Raw genomic sequence first — 18,512 nt, 5'->3', positions numbered from 1 at the left:
GTTCCATTCTATGCATCCAAAGAAGTGAGCTGTAGCTCACGAAAGCTCATGCTGAAATAAATTTGTTAGTCTCTAAGGTGCCACAAGTACTCCTATTATATTAACTGTTGTCAGTAAAGTCTGCACATATGTCTCTGAATAAAGAGAGGTAGCAGATCTGTTCAGGAAGAAGGGGTCATTTTTACAGACACTTTTCAGAAAGCCACCACACATTAAATAGGTGGGCTATACCACCATCAATGTTGGTAACTGGGCAGTAACCCATACTCAGGATCCATTCAGTCACTAACAAATGTGCCATAGACAGCATCTAGTCCATTCACCCCAGGACCAGTGCAAATATATCCATGATTGCTTTGTCCAGTCTGGGTTTAAACATTCTAAGCAGTGAGGCTTCCACTACTTCCTCTGGGAGACTATTCCACAGTATGAAAAATCTTGTCCAGAAATATTTCCTGAGGTTTCTCCTAAATTATCTTTGTCTTAATTACATTCTATTGCTCCTAGTTCTCTCTCCTTGGAATACTTACATAATTAACATTCATCAGTATAGGCACTGGAGGGTTCCTGTAGAGAGGGGGCTATTGTGCCCTGTGGCAGGCTATTTGTTTTATAGCACCCAAAAGCACGTTAGGCACTTCACAAAAGATGCCTAGGAGATAGGTCTCTGACCCAAAGACCATGTAGACTAACCAATGGATTGACAGTGAAACGAGTCCATTGCATACTCAGAAAGGGTAGAGGCAAGGCAGGACATGGGTTCTGAGGATATATGATTAGTTATTCAATTTACCCCAAAATATGAATCCCCTGACTGAGGGGATGCAATGTGACCCAGCCAAGTATGGAAACCTCCTTTGTAGGGGCACAGAAGACAGTAGTCTTTGGCAGGGGTTCTCGCAACACATTTTTTGGTGGCCTCAGAGTGTGGCCACCAACTCTTGCTCATGGCCACACTGACATTTTTTCCTAATATTATTTATTTTTCCTAAAGTTAATAAAGTAATATGCACATATTACTCCAAATCATTAATTAATGATCATTGTAATTTATTTATTTAAGGTTTTGGGATTTTTTTTTGCAGACTCAATAATAAAAATAATGCAGTTATCTCTATTCTTTACTGGACCTAACAGAATAGAAACACAAATAAGGTGCTTTGCACGTTCTTGTCTTTTTTATTATTGTTTCTTTTGCTTTTTTGGTAAAAGTAGTTGTCTGTACAACAATTCTGAAGTAAATTTAAAAATGCTTTGACATAATAGAAGTCCAAATAACAATGAAAAACATATCTGGGAGGCTTGGGTCTGGGAAGGGGAGGCACAGCTATAGCTACCCAGGTCTCCTCTGGGGAGGTGGAGAAGCTCAGTGCTTTGGCCATCCTGGAGCTCCTCTAGCCAAGGGGCAGGGTGGGGAGGGAAGCACTCCAGGCTTCGGCCAGCCCAGGGCTCCTCTGGACAGGACTATGTGTGTGTGTGGGGGGGGTGTCTCGGGGCTTCAGCCAGCCCAGGGCTCCTCCAGCCAAGGGGTGGGGAGTGCTTAGGACTTTTCCAGGCAGGGGGCTTATGGTTCCAGCCACAGGTCTGGGCAGAGGGTCTTGGGACTCAGACTGTAAGTGGAAGGGGTGGAGTCGGGGGCTAACCTCCCCACAGGGAGGCTCAACCCACTACCCTCCTCACCTGTGTGTCCCACCCGTGTCTCCAGAGAGGCTGCACATGCAGAAGCAACAGTGAGGAGGGGGAGGGGCTGATGCTCCCCCTCCCCACTGCCCAGGAAACTGCTGTGGCCGCAGGGAAACCCCCTGATGGCTGCATGTGGCCACGGTGGCCGCAAACGGTGGTCTGTGGAACTTCCCCATGGCCCAGAGTGGGGGAGGGCAGACTCTGTAGCATCATGTGACGTGCTCATTTAGACTGGGTCTGGATGGGGAAGCGGGATCCAGCTTTTGCAATCTGACTTGTTTTCTCCCTCTGTTTATGGGTAGAATTTTAAATGTTAGTTACAAACTACAGAAAGGCAACCATAGTTACTATGTTACTGAGGTTTCTATGAAAACAAACCCCCAAAGGCAGAAAAGTATTTGTACTTTGATAAGGTTCCAGGCAATCTGGGGAGGAAGTTTTAAAATACAAAAATAAAAAAGAGGAAACCATATGTAATTTCCACACAGCTCAGGGTCTGCAGGGAGAATTCAGCCTAGAAATCAGAATAACAAAGCTGACAAATGGCTGCCAATCTCCTACTACTGGAGGTGCTGAAAACCAGAGTTGACTGCATCTGAAATAGTAGGAGAAATTTTTCCTGTACCAAATCGTGATGACCTTAAATGCTGAAATCTGTTGATCACAAGCCTTTATTATTTTATCACAATTAGCATCATTGCAGATGCAATATTTATTCACACAAATGTCCAGTCCCTTCTTTCTATCCTTACCAAGTTATTTGCCTCAATAATATCTTGCTCCAGTAGGTTCCAGAGATTAATTGTATGACATATAAACAATATTTTTTTTAGTTGTTTAAAATTTCCCAGGAGATAGGACATGCTGCCTTAAAATCCAAGCACAGATTGGAATTTAGAACATGCTAGCTTGATGTCCAGGGAACAGGAGAGGAGGGAGGAATGGAGAAGGTTACAGTGGAAGCCAGAGAGACTCATTCCCTATGGCGAGCAAGGAAACAGCCACAAGAAAACATGCTGGGTGGGAATTTGGGAACAAATCTGCAGTAATTAAAAGTCAATGAGATTATCTCTGGGGATTGAATGGGTATGAAGGTTTCTGAAACAATTAATCATGAAGTGGAAAATAGAAGGTGCCTTTGCCAGTCCCAAATGCAATATTAAATAGATCCACATTGTCTTCGCTTGCAGCAGGTTGCAGAGAAGGAGGGAAAGAGGGAAGTTATGCATGCAGCTGTGGTAACCATTTTCTACATATTTCAGAAGCAAAGCCAGGTAGCAGATTCAAGAATCTGTCTACATGTCAGCACTGGCCTTGACAGAGGAACACTTCAGACATTCCTGCATGTAAAGTCAAGAACTTCCTTATTTCATCATCAAAGATCAGCAGTCATATAACAATCCCAGGAAGAAGGGCAACAGGGGCACATTCTCATATGGTATCACTCAAAACAGACAGATTAGAAATGGCAAATCCTGAGAAAGACAAAGAACATGCTTAAAGGCTGTGAGGAGGAGGAGACTTCCGTACAAGGAGAGATTAAAGAGACTAGGACTAATTTACTTTTGGGAAGGAGGAGAGAAGACCAAGAGGAAACATGATAGAAGGATACAGAAGAATGCACGGCCTAGGACATTTTGTTAGAAATCATGTTCCCCAATCCTATAACACAAAAGCAAGGGAGCACTCAATTAAATTAAAAAGCAAGAAATTTGGAATGAATAAAGAAAATGTATCTTTGTGTTGTGTATAATTAACCTATGACATTTGCTTTAACAGGATGTTACTTAGCAAAAGCCTTAAATTATACATTTACATTAAGAATTCTGGCTTCAGCCAGTGATTCTCTAACAACTCATTAACTCAGGACCCACTTTTAACCAAAGCTAGTGAGATCATGTTCCATTTTCACATGCAGTAGATGCAATATTCATAAACTGAACATTAATATAACAATTATTACTGAGATATATAAAACAATAGCCTTACCGGTACTGTGGCAAGCTTCAGTGAGACGGATTAGTTTGTTTTGTGTGCACAGAATATCAATTTCTGTAAAGACAGATGAAGCAATAGTCAATAGCCACTCACAGGGACAGAAGGTAGCAAGCCTGGGGACAGAACACGTTTAGGGTTCCTGGTCCATTGTTTCAGCTGCTCCATCATTCTGGGTCTGAGAAACTCCACACTTTGTATTATGCCATCTGCTCCTCTTTCCCTCTCCGTCCCTCAAAGGAGCAGAGGCCTCCAAGGGAAGTAGCTAAGCAGCCCAGAAGCCACTTGCTGGTTTTGAAGAGGGAAGAGTTGCGGGAGAAGCTTCATGTTGCACAGGAGAGGATGAAAGAGCAGGAAGCATAGAAAGCCCAGCACCAATGTTCTTTTAACAGACTAAGCAGGAGGAAACAATCAGGAATCACTCTGCTCTCCCATCTCTTCCTTTGAAAAATGCAGTGGCTCCACTCCCTCCTCTGAAACAACTAGTCTCACTGGGGCTGCTCAGCTCCTTCTTAGAGGTCCCTCTCCACTCCTACAAGGCAAGGGAAGAAGTAGTAGGGTGACCAGATGTCCCTATTTTATAGGGACAGTCCTGATTTTTTGGGGCTGTCTTATATAGGTGCCTATTACCCCCCACCCCCTGTCCTGATTTTTCACACTTGCTGTCTGATCACCCTAAGAAGGAGAAAGATGCCGAGAGGAAGAGGAACAATTGGGAGGCTATGTGTCTTCCAAGTGCGAAGAGAGACATGGGAGCAACAGCAGCAAATGTGTCTATCCTAAGTGGAAAAGGGGAGAGGAAAACAGGAAGAAATGGCATTCATTCATTGTATTATTTCTGGGGAAGTGTCACGTGGTTGCTGGCCCCTTTAAGGGGAACTGGAGCCTCAGCCTCACTTGTGACAATATCAGCTCACCTCCCAAGGTGGCTAATGATGAAAGAAGGTCATGTGATTAACTCAAGCCAGACCCGGAGGAGATAACACTCCAGCTAAAAGGGCTAGGGGTGCCAGCCAGAAGAGATGGGAAACTATAGCTGGTCGGAGAAAGCAGACATAGGTGAGAGCTGTAATAAGCAGGAAGCTCCTGTCTGAGACTTGTGCTCAGAGGTTTGAGCCTGACAAAACAGTCCAGTTAGGAAGGGGTAGGAGTGGCAGGGGGAACAGAAGCCTAGCAAGAGCTACCAAGACTGCAAGGACCCTGAGGATCCAAGAGGGTGCTGGGAAGACTAGCAGAAGAGGTTGGGCTGCAGACCTCTTACAGCCTGAGATTTGACCAGGCTGGCAGAAGCCTGTGAAAGAACTCCAGCTAGAAAGGGCTGGGAGTTGCTTATTTTGGGCCTTTATTTTGAGGATTATTTTCAATTACTTAAACAATGAGGAGTCTGGTGGCATCTTAAAGACTAACAGATTTATTTGGGCATAAGCTTCACGGGTAAAAAGCCCACTTCTTCAGGTGCATGGAGTGAAAATTACAGATATAGTCATAAATATATTGGCACATGAAGAGAAGGGAGTTACCTTATAAGTGGAGAACCAGTGCTGACAAGGCCAGTTCAATCAGGGTGCATGTGAATAGTGTCATGCCCAAAACAATCACTGTGGAACCCTATTAGAAACACCTCTGTTCAGTGATGATTCCCCAATGACAACTACTTTTTGAGATCCGTCAGTTAGCCAGTTTTTAATGCATTTAGCATGTCCTTTTTTATACTGTATAGTGCTAATCCTAGGGACAGTGTTAACATATCGAAGGCAGAATTAATTGTGTCAAGTATCAGAGGGTAGCCGTGTTAGTCTGGATCTGATTCTTTGCTGCTTTTACAGAATTAATTGTATTATTTTAGTATCAGAGGGGTAGCCATTTAGTCTGGATCTGTAAAAAGCGACAACGAGTCCTGTGGCACTTTATAGATTAACAGAAGTATTGGAGCATAAGCTTTCATGGGTGAATACCCACTTCATCAGATGCGTCTGATGAAGTGGGTATTCACCCACGAGAGCTTATGCTCCAATACTTCTGTTAGTCTATAAGGTTCCACAGGACTCTTTGTTGTATTATTTTAGGAACTCCAGGAATGTATTTAGGGAGCAGCATTTTTACCTTTTAAAAAATACTTACAAACAACTTTAAAAATCTCTTTTCCACAATAATCTGACAAGCCAGACCTGTGGTCCTTTTCAGATCACTGCCGTAGGTTCCTGTGGTCACTGCCATATTTAATCTGTCTGGAGCGGAAGTGTAACTAGGAAAGTTAGTGGGGAGCAAGATAAGTGCTGGAAGAGACCTCAGGAGGTCATCTAGTCCAACCCCCTGCTCAAAGCAAGACCAACACCAACTAAATCATCCCAGCCAGGGCTTTAGGGCCAGGCCTTAAAAACCTCTGAGAATGGAGATTCCACCACCTCCCTAGGTAACCTATTCCAGTGCTTCATCACCCTCCTAGTGAAAAAGGTTTTCCTAATATCCAGCCTAGACCTCCCCCATGGCAATTTGAGACTGTTGCTCCTTGTTCTGACATCTGCCACCACTTAGAACAGCCTAGTTCCAACGTCTTAGGAGCCCGCCTTCAGGTAGTTGAATGCTGCGATCAAATCCCCCCTCGCTCTTCTCTTCTGCAGACTAAATAACCCCAGTTCCCTGAACCTCTCCTCTTAAGTCATGTGCCCCAGCCACCTAATCATTTTCGCTGCCCTCCGCTGGACTTTCTCCAATTTCTCCAATTTGCCCACATCCTTTCTGTAGTGGGGGTGGGGGAAGGGGCCCAAACTGGACGCAATACTCCAGATGTGGCCTCACCAGTACCAAGTAGAGTGGAATGCTCCTACTAATGCAGCCCAATATGCCACTAGCCTTCTTAGCAACAAGGGCACACTGTTGACTCATATTCTGCTTCTTGTCCACTGTAATCCACAGGTCCTTTTCTGCAAAACTGGCGCTAGCCAGTTGGTCCATAGCCTAGGATTCTTCCGTACTAAGTGCAGGACTCTGCACTTGTCCTTGCTGAAACTCATCAGATTTCTTTTGGCCCAATCCTTCAATTTGTCTAGGTCACTCTGGACACTATCCCTACCCTCCAACATATCTACCACTCCCCCCATCTTAGTGTCATCCACGAACTTGCTGAGGGTGCAATCCATCCCATCATCCAGATCGTTAATGAAGACGTTGAACAAAACCAGCCTCAGGACTGACCCCTGGGACACTCTGTTTGATACCGGCTGCCAACTAGACATCGAGCCATTGGTTACTACCCGTTGAGTCCAACGATGTAGCCAGCTTTTATCCAATCCATACTTTTTTAACTTGCTGGCAAGAATACTGTGGGAAACCGTATCAAAAGCTTTGAAGAGAGTCAGGGGAACATGAGTGGTGACAGGAGTCTGGCAGCTTGGAAGGGGATTATTGGGGGCAGTGAAGAATTTGAGGGGATCCCAGTGCAGACTCACCAATTATGGCCCTACTTCCTGTTATGATCTAAAGAGGCCAGATCACACCTTGCCAGCAAGACCCTGAGATGACAAACTTCTTCCTCTGCTTAACTCTGTCTTTTCCATCTACCTGTGTACCAGAAGGGGAAGCACTGAGTAGAGGAGTGGGGACCTCTCCTGCACTAAATGTCAACCCAACAGCAGATTCCAGCATGGTTGGAGGAGTCAGTGCAGGAGAATCTACATTCATAGGGTGACCAGATGTCCCGATTTTATAGGGACAGTCCCAATTTTGGGGTCTTTTTCTTACATAGGCTCCTATTACCTCCCACCCCCGTCCCGATTTTTCACACTTGCAGTCTGGTCACCCTATACACTCAATTCCTGCAACCCATCTGGGTGCAGGAAGGACTTTAACAGGGAGGTTCCAGCCACTGGCATATTCTTAATTTTAGGACTGTAAACAGAAGTGAGTCCAAATTTAGTTCCTTTCCCCCAGATGGGGCCAGGCCTCAGAGTTTGAGATGTCTGCTCTAGATCATAGACTAAATGGTTTTCATCTGTTTTTAATGTGTAATTTTTATAATCAAATGTTTTCTAGAATAAGGAACCCAAACAAATAAAATACTTTAGGCCTCATTCTTCTCTCAAGTGTTACCCTAGTGTCACTCAGCTGCCCTCAGCAGAGGTGAACATGACTGAACCTGGTTTAAGTGAAGGATAACGAATTCTGGGGAGCAAAATTCTGGGAAGCAAAATGCTAAAATTCTCAGACTTAAGGATCGCTAATTCACAGTGGGTTTGATGATTTGCCTTCAAACTGTTGGGCTCTGAAACTACAGTAGAATGAAAATAAGTTTAGCATGTTAACTGCTGACATGCCAAACTTAAGCTGATAATTTTCTGAGGCAAGAAAGAGGAGTGAATATAGGGATGATAATGGAACCCTGCTTGCAACCTTAATTATGGAGTTTCTACAGACTGGTTTTATATTCAGGGGGATCTTTAATGACACATAATACAATAACAGGTTGACCAGTTTTCTTCATACTTAGCAGAAAAGAAGAAAACAAAATTAGCTGCCATTCTGTAGAATATCCACCACTATAAATAACAAAGATATATGATAAATTGAACAAAACTGCAAACCCAGAACTAGCATGCTGATCATCTAGCCCCTAGACCCAACTAAACAAAAATCAGTCTGTTATAATGGTGAAGTACAGAAAGACCCTTTGGTCACTCTCTAGGATGCAAGCAGGTAGCAGAATTAATTGTATATACACATACTGTAACTTTTGCTTGATTACAATCTCTGTTCATTAAGTCTAGCCTGTGAAAGAGCTTTCTGGGAGATTTAACTATATTGAAAGATTGAAGGGGCTGTAACAATCTGTTTTTGAGCTGCAGCAACTCAAAGAAATGTTCAAGTCTTCATTTCAAATTAGGTTAACTTCTTACGCAGGGCCGGCGCTTCCATTGAGGCGAACTAGGCAAACGCCTAGGGCGCCAGGATTTTCAGGGGGGCGGCATTTTGCCGGGGGGGGGGCAGCAGGTAGCTCCTGTGGACCTGCCGCAGTCGTGCCTGCGGAGGGTCCGTTGGTCTGCGGCTCCGGTGAAGCTGCCGCAGGCATGCCTGTAGACGGTCGGCTGGTCCCTCGCGGCTCTGGTGGACCTCCCGCAGGCACGGCTGCGGCAGCTTCACCGGAGCCGCGGACCAATGGACCCTCCGCGGCTGCGGCAGCTCCACCGGAGCTGCGGGAGCGGAGCGTGGGGTGGCAAAATGGCCGTGCTCCTAGGGTACGAAAAACTCTAGCCCTGGTCCTGTTCTTACCTATACCTCAAAAACAGTTTTCACACATTGCCTCCTTTACTCTAGTGAATAGGCAGACCGTAGGCCAAATCTGGACTGCCAGATGCTTTTGAATGGACCCTGAAATCTTTTTATTTACTTACTATCGTTGTTATGGATTTTTCTATTATTTTCTCTGGAGTCTGGACCTTGACTATACCTTGACCAAGAAATTTGGACCTTGAGACAAAAAGAATTGACTATCCCTGGCTAAGGAGATATTTTCTGCATTCTTCAAGTCAAACCAATTTTGTTAACCAAAGTTACTGGAGAACTAAAAATAAGGCTGACATTTAAACCTAGTTTAAATTACTCTAATCGCTCCCAAATACTATTTTTCTTGCATTTACTTCCTTCTTTTTCCCCCCAGGGCACTTATCCTTTGTAGGACTCTAACTAGATTTTAATAGACTCCACAGTGATGCTATAGATTTTAATTCCTTAATTTCTGCCTTCAGGCTGTTTCTAAATAACGCCATAATTTTCTCCTTTCTTGATATTCAGTGTCAGGTTATCTGGTAGGAGAATCCCCTGAAGTGGTGTCAAATTTGAGATTAGTATCACAGCAGTTACGGTTCTAAACCCTATTTTCAATCCATTGTAACTTTCAAAAAATCTCTCATTGGGCTGAAATTGTCCATCCTTTATCTCAGTCATAAAGATATCTCAGAAAAGCGTGTGTGTGGGGAGGGGAGAGGTGGAGATGTGGGGACATGAGCCATGTGAGTTATGAGACTGAAAAAATGTTCCTTTTAAAATAATTAAAATGGTCTTCTTTGTCCCTATTTTATGAGAGCCAGGAAATGCCACGCTGAATTAGACCAGTGGTCCCACTAGTGTGTTATATCCTGTCTGGTCCTTTGAAAGATCGCTGGAAGATCGCTTACATTTTCAACTTCAAGTTCAGTACATATGTACAGATAGCCATTCTGGTTTCTGCTAGCTTGGCCCTGGAGTCCATGTGACTTCCTTCTGAAGAATGGCCAAACTAATTCTTCTCCCTTCTGATAACTTACTTTTTTGCTGCATTCAAAGCTCACTCTCCGTCCATGAATAAGATTATCATAGGTACCCCTCGATTCTTTCTTTGTTTACTTCTTCAGGGGGCCCTTGAAAATTCTTCCACCATTGGTACAGCGATAGCCCAGTAACAGCAACTACACACACCAACATGTATGTATATACACACAAGTTTTGTGACACCTAGTGGCTGTTCTTACCAAATGCACCAATTCGGTGCTGCTATTCCCAACTGACATCTTTTCACTCCAGAGTGAACCTTCCTCTCCAAGAGCTCATGTGGTGATACTGAGCATCTACCCTTCCATGTGGTCACTGACCATCCAGTCTACAACACAGTTGTCTCCAGGGAGAGGACATGCTATCTTCTCATGCTTTGCCTTTTTGTTCATCTTCCCTCCTCTGACAATGGGTAACTTACACTTTCCTCCTGGATTATTCTATTAAATACTCATGTTTATTATGGTAGAAGATCTCCCAAAGGCTTTTGGCCAGCTCAGCACAAAGGGTGTTTTCCTAGTGTTGTAGAGAATTGGTTGTCCCCCCAGTTCTCCTCAGTCTGATTTGAGCCTTCCATGATGGCATAAAACTACAGTCAAATCTGAGGTTGATCAATCTGACAGTTTCACAGCCACAGAGGTTTCAAACAGGGATGTATTTTGGCACCAGGACTCTTTGGTATATTCTTTTCTCTGCTGCTTTGTCATGCTTTGTCATTTAGTACTGAAGGTATACATCTGCATACAAGATCAGATGGGAAATTCTTTAACATTGCACATCTAAAAGCAAACAAGAGGCAAAGTTAGATGTCTGTTGATAACAGAACTTATTTCTGCTGATGATGGAATGCTCATTGCACACAGTAAAGAGGAGCTCCAGCAACTTTGGCACAGCTTTGCCTTAGCAACTTGTGATGAATTTGGACTAAACATCAGTGTATATAAAATGATTATGGCACAAGGTGTGTTGACTGCACCAGAAGCTTCAATAGCTAACATCCTGGTAGAAGTTGTGCATAAGTTCTGCTGTCTAGGATCATCTGTATCATAATCTCTCTCTAGATGACTAGTTTAATTCTTGCATCAGAAAGGCAGCTACCACATTTGGCCAACTGACCAAATGTGTTTGGCATAACAGGAAACAAACATTGAGAACCAAGATACAGGTTATGTTTTCCCCAGGAAATGAAATTAGATAAGGGTGTTCAAATTTACAGAGTGAGGGTCAGGGCCGATGAGGGTTGAGACCATGAGGGTGAAGATGGGCTCTATGGCACTATAGTAAAAACAGAAAAATGTTTCATGACCATTTTATTAGATTTAACTCATGTTTTAAAATCACACAAATTAAAGTTGGTTACTCAAGCCTTTTATGAAACACTATATCTCATCCTTCCTGGTTTCTTGTTATATTTTTGCACAACTATGTGAATGAACTTCTTGAATGTAGAGCGTTCATCTTTGGTGGCTTCTCGTGTGTCCGTTACTTCCATTCCTTCAATTGATATGCTCATTAGTTCATTCAAATGATCAGGCAGAAGGCGACATATTTCAGAACACAAAATTGTATTCAATGATGAAAAAGAAGGCTCAACTGTAGCTATTGTAACTGGGACTAGAAAGAGATGAATTCCTATTTCTTTTATCCAGAAAACGTAGCACAAAGATAGGGCTGAGCCATTAGTGATGATAAAAAAAGAAGTTGAAGTCAAATCTTCATTCACTCGTTATATGATAGTTCACTCTGTGTTCAAATTCTCTATTCTGTCCTGATCATATGGCAGCCTTATTGCAGGTACTGCCTCATTCCACTCAACTGTTTTATAGGACAGGGATCTGTAAAAACTACGTAAAAATTGATAGAATCCAGAAGTCACTGTTTTAGAGATGTACGAATCAAGCCTGTGTACTTTTTCAGCTGGCTTAACAAACCCTTCTTGTCTTCTTCACTTAAGGATTCAATATAAGTGCCTTCATTAGTCAACTTCTGGACTGAAGTCTTTGCTTCTTCCAGTACTTTTTCAACTGATATCTCTCTGACTGATCCAAACGTAGCTTCTCTGGCTGGACAGAGATCTAATACTGTTGTAGCAGATGCCTGGATGACACGGTTTAATGACCCAAGTGGTTTCTACAGTAGACTTACAAGAGAGAGAATGGCGATAGTCTTCTCTGAACTTAGTAACAAAAGTAGTCCACCAGCCTCACTACTTAGATCTGTCCCATCTCGGTAGATACTTTTCAAAGCCAGTAATAATGGTTGCAGTAATTTTAAGACAACAGCCAAGGATCACTCATGAGAACAACCTGGGAAAACTCACAGGCTGACTAATTTGAACTTCAGTCCCAGTGTATTTTTTCCAAGATGTTCAGTCTTTTTGGACTCTTGCTGAAAAAAGAATATCATGAAGACATTAAATGTATGACTTTTTAATGCTTTTTGAAGATTCTGCAGCTCGTACTAGTGCTAGTTGGAGTAGACGGCTTCTGCAGTGTGTACAGGAGAGATTAGGGTTACACTTTTCTCTGAGCAAAGCTTGTACTTCACTATGTCTTCTAGAGAAGTTTGCAGCTCCATCAAATGCTTAAGCAGCCATCTGTCTGGGGTTCAATTTACAAGGGTTTAACTCTTCTAAGAAGTAGGTTGTCACAGATGCAGAACTGGAATTAATTTGCAAACTGGACATCATTAAATTAGGCTTGAATAAAGACTGGGAGTGGATGGGTAATTACATAAAGTAAAACCTATTTCCCCATGCTATTTTCCCCTCTACTGTTACTCATACCTTCTTGTCAACTGTTGGAAATAGGCCATCCTGATTAGCACTACAAAAGTTTTTTTTCTCCTGCTGATAATAGCTCACCTTAACTGATTACTCTCGTTATAGTTAGTATGGCAACACCCAATTTTTCATGTCCTCTTTGTATATATATCTTCCTACTGTATTTTCCACTGCATGCATCCGATGAAGTGGGTTTTAGCCCATGAAAGCTTATGCTCAAATAAATTTGTTAGTCTCTAAGGTGCGACAAGTACTCCTCCTTCTTTTTAGGGAAAGGTCATAACTTTGCACCTTTAACTTCAATTTTGATACATATACAGTATGCCTAAGTGATTTCAGTTTGGGATTATCTCAGCAATTCAAGTACTCCTCCTTCTTTTTAGGGAAAGGTCATAACTCTGCACCTTTAACTTCAATTTTGATACATATACAGTATGCCTAAGTGATTTCAGTTTGGGATTATCTCAGCAATTCAAGTGTATCAAACAATCATGGCCCAGATCTATAAGGAGCTGATTAGGTGGAAGTAACTGTTGATATTCTACTAATTGGTGGTGAAAATTTATCAACACTACACTAGGAAACTGCATAATATCTTGTACTATGCTTCCTTACACTCTAATCTATATAGGAGGAAAAAAACTGTGATGATGGGGGACTTCAATTTGAGTGAGATATACTGGCCATCTCATGTTGCCAGTACTAAAATATCCTTGGAATTTCTAAACATTATAAATGACAATTTTCTAACTCAAGAAGTGTTGTAGCCAACATGAGATAATTATTTATTAAATCTTGTCTTAACAGATAAAGAGAATCTAATTACAGACCTAAACATTAGTGGCAGCTTAGGTACAAGTGATAATGACTTGATCACGTTTACAATGTGCAAACAGAATAAAATCTAGACTGGTAATATACATACTTGGTGCTTTACCAGGGCCTAGTTCACAAAACTGAAAACCATTATGAGCCAAATCATATACCAGGAGGAAGAACTTAATCAGAAAAATGTGAACGATAATTAGGAATCATTTAAGAACACCATACTAGGTGCCTCAAAAGCCACACGTGAAGAAGAAAGCTGTACTGGTTAAAAAAAATGCTGTGGTATAGAGGGGAGGTGAAGGTAGCTATTAATTTTATATATATAGCCCATAGGAATTGTAGAAAACTGATAAGGGAAGCTATGGCACACAAGGAGGAAACTATGACCAGCAGAATCAAGGACAATAAGGTGGGTGATCCAGTGGATATACTTGGACTTTCAGAAAGCCTTTGACTGGTCCCTCACCAAAGACTCTTAAAGCAAATTATGCAGCCAAGATTAAGGGGGGAAGGTCCTCTCATGGATCAGTAAGTGGTTAAAAGACAGGAAACAAAGGTTAGGAATGAATGGTCAGCTTTCACAATAGAAAGAGGTAAATACTGGGGTCCCCAAGGATCTATACTGGGACCAGTGCTGTTCAACATATACATAAATGATCTGGAAAAAATGGTAAACAGAGAGGTCGCAAAATTTACAGATGACACAGAATTACTCAAGATAGTTGAGTCTAAAGCTGACTATGAAGAGTTACAAAGAGATCTCACAAAACCGGATGACTGCACCGAAAAGATTGATGAAATTCAATGCTGACAAGTGCAAAGTAATGCACACTGGAAAACATAGTCCCAAATTTAATACAAAATGATGGGGTCTAAATTAGCTGTAACCAGAACAGGGTTTACCATGGTGCCACTGGCGTCAGGCCCATGCTCCAAAGGGGCCCCGGCCCAGCCCACTCTTCTTTGCCCCCCTGCTCTCTCCTGAGGGGACAGCGGGCAAAAGCTTGGTCCTGCAGGCTCCTGCTGCAGCAGGGCAGGCTTCACTGGCAGCCAAGCTCCCCTCTCCCCCACCTCTTCCCCGGAGCATGCCACGTTCTCGCCGCTCCCCCTCCAAGCACTTCCCCTGCTGCTGAACAGCTGTCTGCTGGCATGAAGGAGGGGGAGGAGCTGGGCAGCAGCATGCTCACTGCTCGGGGGAGGAGGCAGAGAAGAGGATGGGCGGGGCCTTGGGGAAGGGTGTGGAATCGGGGCATACCCCCTCCAGTCCCCTGCCATAAGCCACTTAGAGCAGGGGGCTGGAAGCATCCCCACAACTCCAGCCCACACCTCCAGCCCTCTGCCCTGACTCCTGTACCTCCCTCACACACACCCATGACCCCAGCCCTGACTCCTGCACCCCCCAACAGCCCACCCACCCTGAGCACCAAATGGGAACTCCTGCACCCCACCCCCCGACATTCCCACCTGCACCCCTCACACCAAACAGGAGTTGACCCAGGGAAGCACTCCACACTCCAACCTCCTGCCCCAACCTTGAGCCCCCTCCCTCACCCCAACTCCTAGACAGACCCTGCACCCGTCAGCCATTTTCTGTGCAGATAGCATCATACCTGCCTAGGGCTCTGCAACAATCACACACCCTTATCCCAACACCTAGATACTTAAGAAATGCATAGGGGAAACTGAGGCATCCACACTGTACTCAATTATGCCAATTACAGAACCAGTTTCTCCTCCCTTGGTTTCCACACCTCAACTGCTAGAACAGGGCCTCATCCTCCCTGATTGAACTAACCTTGTTATGTCTAGCTTGCCTGCATATATATACCTGCCCCTGGAAATTTCCACTACATGCATCTGACCAAGTGGGTATTCACCCACGAAAGCTCATGCTCCAAAAAGTCTGTTAGTCTATAAGGTGCCACAGGATTCTCTGCTGCTTTTACTGTATTCAGAGAAAACATTAAGAACATTCCCAATTCATCACACTGGAGGAGGGGCAGCTCAGTGCAGAGAGAGATGAAGAGAATGGGCTAGAACCAGGGAGAAGGTAGGTACTTGCTCTATTCAGGCAGGGGTGGGGCGGGGAGGATCCTGTTTACTCCCTCCCCAGACTTGCTGTGCTTGCAGTTTATCTCCAGCCCCTCCCTTGCCCCGTGGGAACAACCATAGCTCCTGCCCCGCTGTGCTTTTGCCCTCAGCCCCTGCCTTGCTCCAGTAAGCAGGGACTAATACTACCCCCATGCCCCATTGTGCTCATCTTGCCCCTGGCTCCTGCCTCACTCCAGCTGGGCACCAATCCCCCACCACCTCATGCCCCACTGTGCTCTTGTCCTTGGCCCCTTCCTCGCTCCAGCTGGGGATCAATCCCCCACCACCACCATGCCCCACCATCACGGTGGATAAAAATCAATTATTTTATTTAAATTGGATTTTTTTGATAAAATCCTTTTTGAGGAAAAACCTATCTAAAGATAGTTTTAATTAAGATACATTATATCTCATCATGGAATAGGGATTATAAATTCTATTTCTATAGTATGAGACAATATATTATGTAATGTTTAAGAAAAGTTTTGTAAATGAATTCTAACAGTTCATGGATTAGGGACTCAGTCTTATGGGGTTCCACAGGCTTCTGTATAGATTAGTTAGGTTAATCTTTCTATCTACCCAATGGGACTCAGTGATCAGTCTAGAAGATACCATCAGAGATGCTTAGTTTTGCAGTTCTCAAACTCTGGATTTGTGTCCAGAGGTAATAGCAAAATGTTAATAGCAAAAATGTTTTTAAATAAATAAATAATATATAGAGGTGAGAAATAATAGACCTCAACGCTATTGTCCCTCTGCAAATTTATGTACACAGAGTCAATCCCTTACCTCTCTCTAAAAGTGAAAAGTTTCAAAAAGTTCAATGAATAGAAGATTGCTGGGGGCGGAATAGATCTGGACAAAGAGAAGAAGTCTGGAGACAAATGTGAGAAGCGAGGGACATATGCTTTTTTGTTAAAATGTTATGTTTGCTTTTGAAGAAAAAACTCCAGAATACTTGATGCTGCTTTAGTTAAATAAAACAATTTAAAAGTCTCTCTCTCTGGTGATCTCCTCCTCCTAATACAGCATGGCAAGAAAATCCTCCAAATATTAATGATTAACCTGTTGAACTGGAGATAGTTCACCTCTCAATGACCTCATAAATATCTGCTTCAATTACTTTTGGTAAATGAAATAACCAAACAATCATTCATTTTCTGATATAGCTGTAAAACTCATCTGTATCTTCTAAAAATGAAACTAACATCTATCTCTGAATTATGAAGAATATGTATTAAAGGTTATAACAACCAACAAGAATGCACTTTTATGTAGAAAACCATGATGAAATCGAGTCTTCTTGACTAGTGATTTAAATCATGATTTAAATCAAATCCACCCTGCCCACTGTGCTCTTGCCCCTGGCACCTTCATTCCCCAGTGGGGCCACAAATATGCTTGGTGCCGGGCCCATAAAAAGTTAATCTGGCCCTGACTGTTACCACTCAAGAAAGAGATCTTGGAGTCATTGAGGATAGTTCTCTGAAAACATCCGCTCAGTATGCAACAGCAGTCAAAAAAGCTAAGAATGTTAGGGACCATCAGGAAAGGAATTGATGATAACACAGAAACTATTATAATGCCACTATGTAAATGCATGGTATGCCCACACCTTGAACACTGCATGCTGTTCTGGTTTCCCCCCAAAAAGCTATCTTAGAATTGGAAAAAGTACAAAGACAGGCAACACAATAGATAAGGAGCATAGAACAATTTCCATGTGAGAGATTAATAAGATTGGGATTGCTCACTTTAGAAAAATGATGACTAAGTGGGATGATACAAATGATGATCCAGATGATACAAAACTACTCAAGATAGTTAAGTCCCAGGCAGATTGAGAAGAGCTACAACAGGATCTCTCAAAACTGGTGACTGGGCAACAAAATGGCAGATGAAATTTAATGTTGATAAATGCAAAGTAATGCATTGAAAAACATAATCCCAACTATGGATATAAAATGATGGGATCTAAATTAGCTGTTATCATTCAAGAAAGGGATCTTGGAGTCATCATGGAAGCTCTCTGAAAACATCCACTCAATGTGCAACAGCAGTCAAAAAACAAACAGAATGTTGGGAATCATTAAGAAAAGGATAGGTGATAAGACAGAAAATATCATATTGCCTCTATATAAATCCATGGTTCGCCCACATCTTGACTACTTCGTGCAAATGTGGTCACCGCATCTCAAAAAAGATACATAGGAATTGGAAAAAGTTCAGAAAGGGGCAAGAAAAATTACTAGGGGTATGGAACAGCTGCCATATGAGGAGAGATTAATAAAACTGGGACTTTTCATCTTAGAAAAGAGATGACTAAGGGGGGATATGATAGAAGTCTATAAAATCGCAATTGGTGTGGAGAAAGTAAATAAGGAAATGTTATTTACTCTCTTGTAACACAAGAAATAGGGGCCACCAAATGAAATTAATAGGCAGCAATTTTAAAACAAACAAAAGGAAGTATTTCTTTACATAACGTACAGTCAACATGTGGAACTATTTGCCAGAGGATGTTGGGAAGGCCAAGACTATAAGGGTTCGAAGCCTGGGAAACAAGCAGGAAGAACTGGAAGTCCTAGCACAGTCCAGGAATTATGATGTGATTGGAATAACAGAGACTTGGTGGGATAACTCACATGACTGGAGTACTGTCATGGATGGATATAAACTGTTCAGGAAGGACAGACAGGGCAGAAAAGGTTGGGGAACTGCATTGTATATAAGAGCAGTATGACTGCTCAGAGCTCTGGTATGAAACTGCAGAAAAACCTGAGAATCTCTGGATTAAGTTTAAAAGTGTGAGTAACAAGGGTGATGT

The sequence above is a fragment of the Gopherus evgoodei genome, chromosome 7 (genome assembly GCF_007399415.2).
Source record: "Gopherus evgoodei ecotype Sinaloan lineage chromosome 7, rGopEvg1_v1.p, whole genome shotgun sequence".
Taxonomy (NCBI): Eukaryota; Metazoa; Chordata; order Testudines; family Testudinidae; genus Gopherus; species Gopherus evgoodei.
This window is presented reverse-complemented; position numbering follows the sequence as displayed.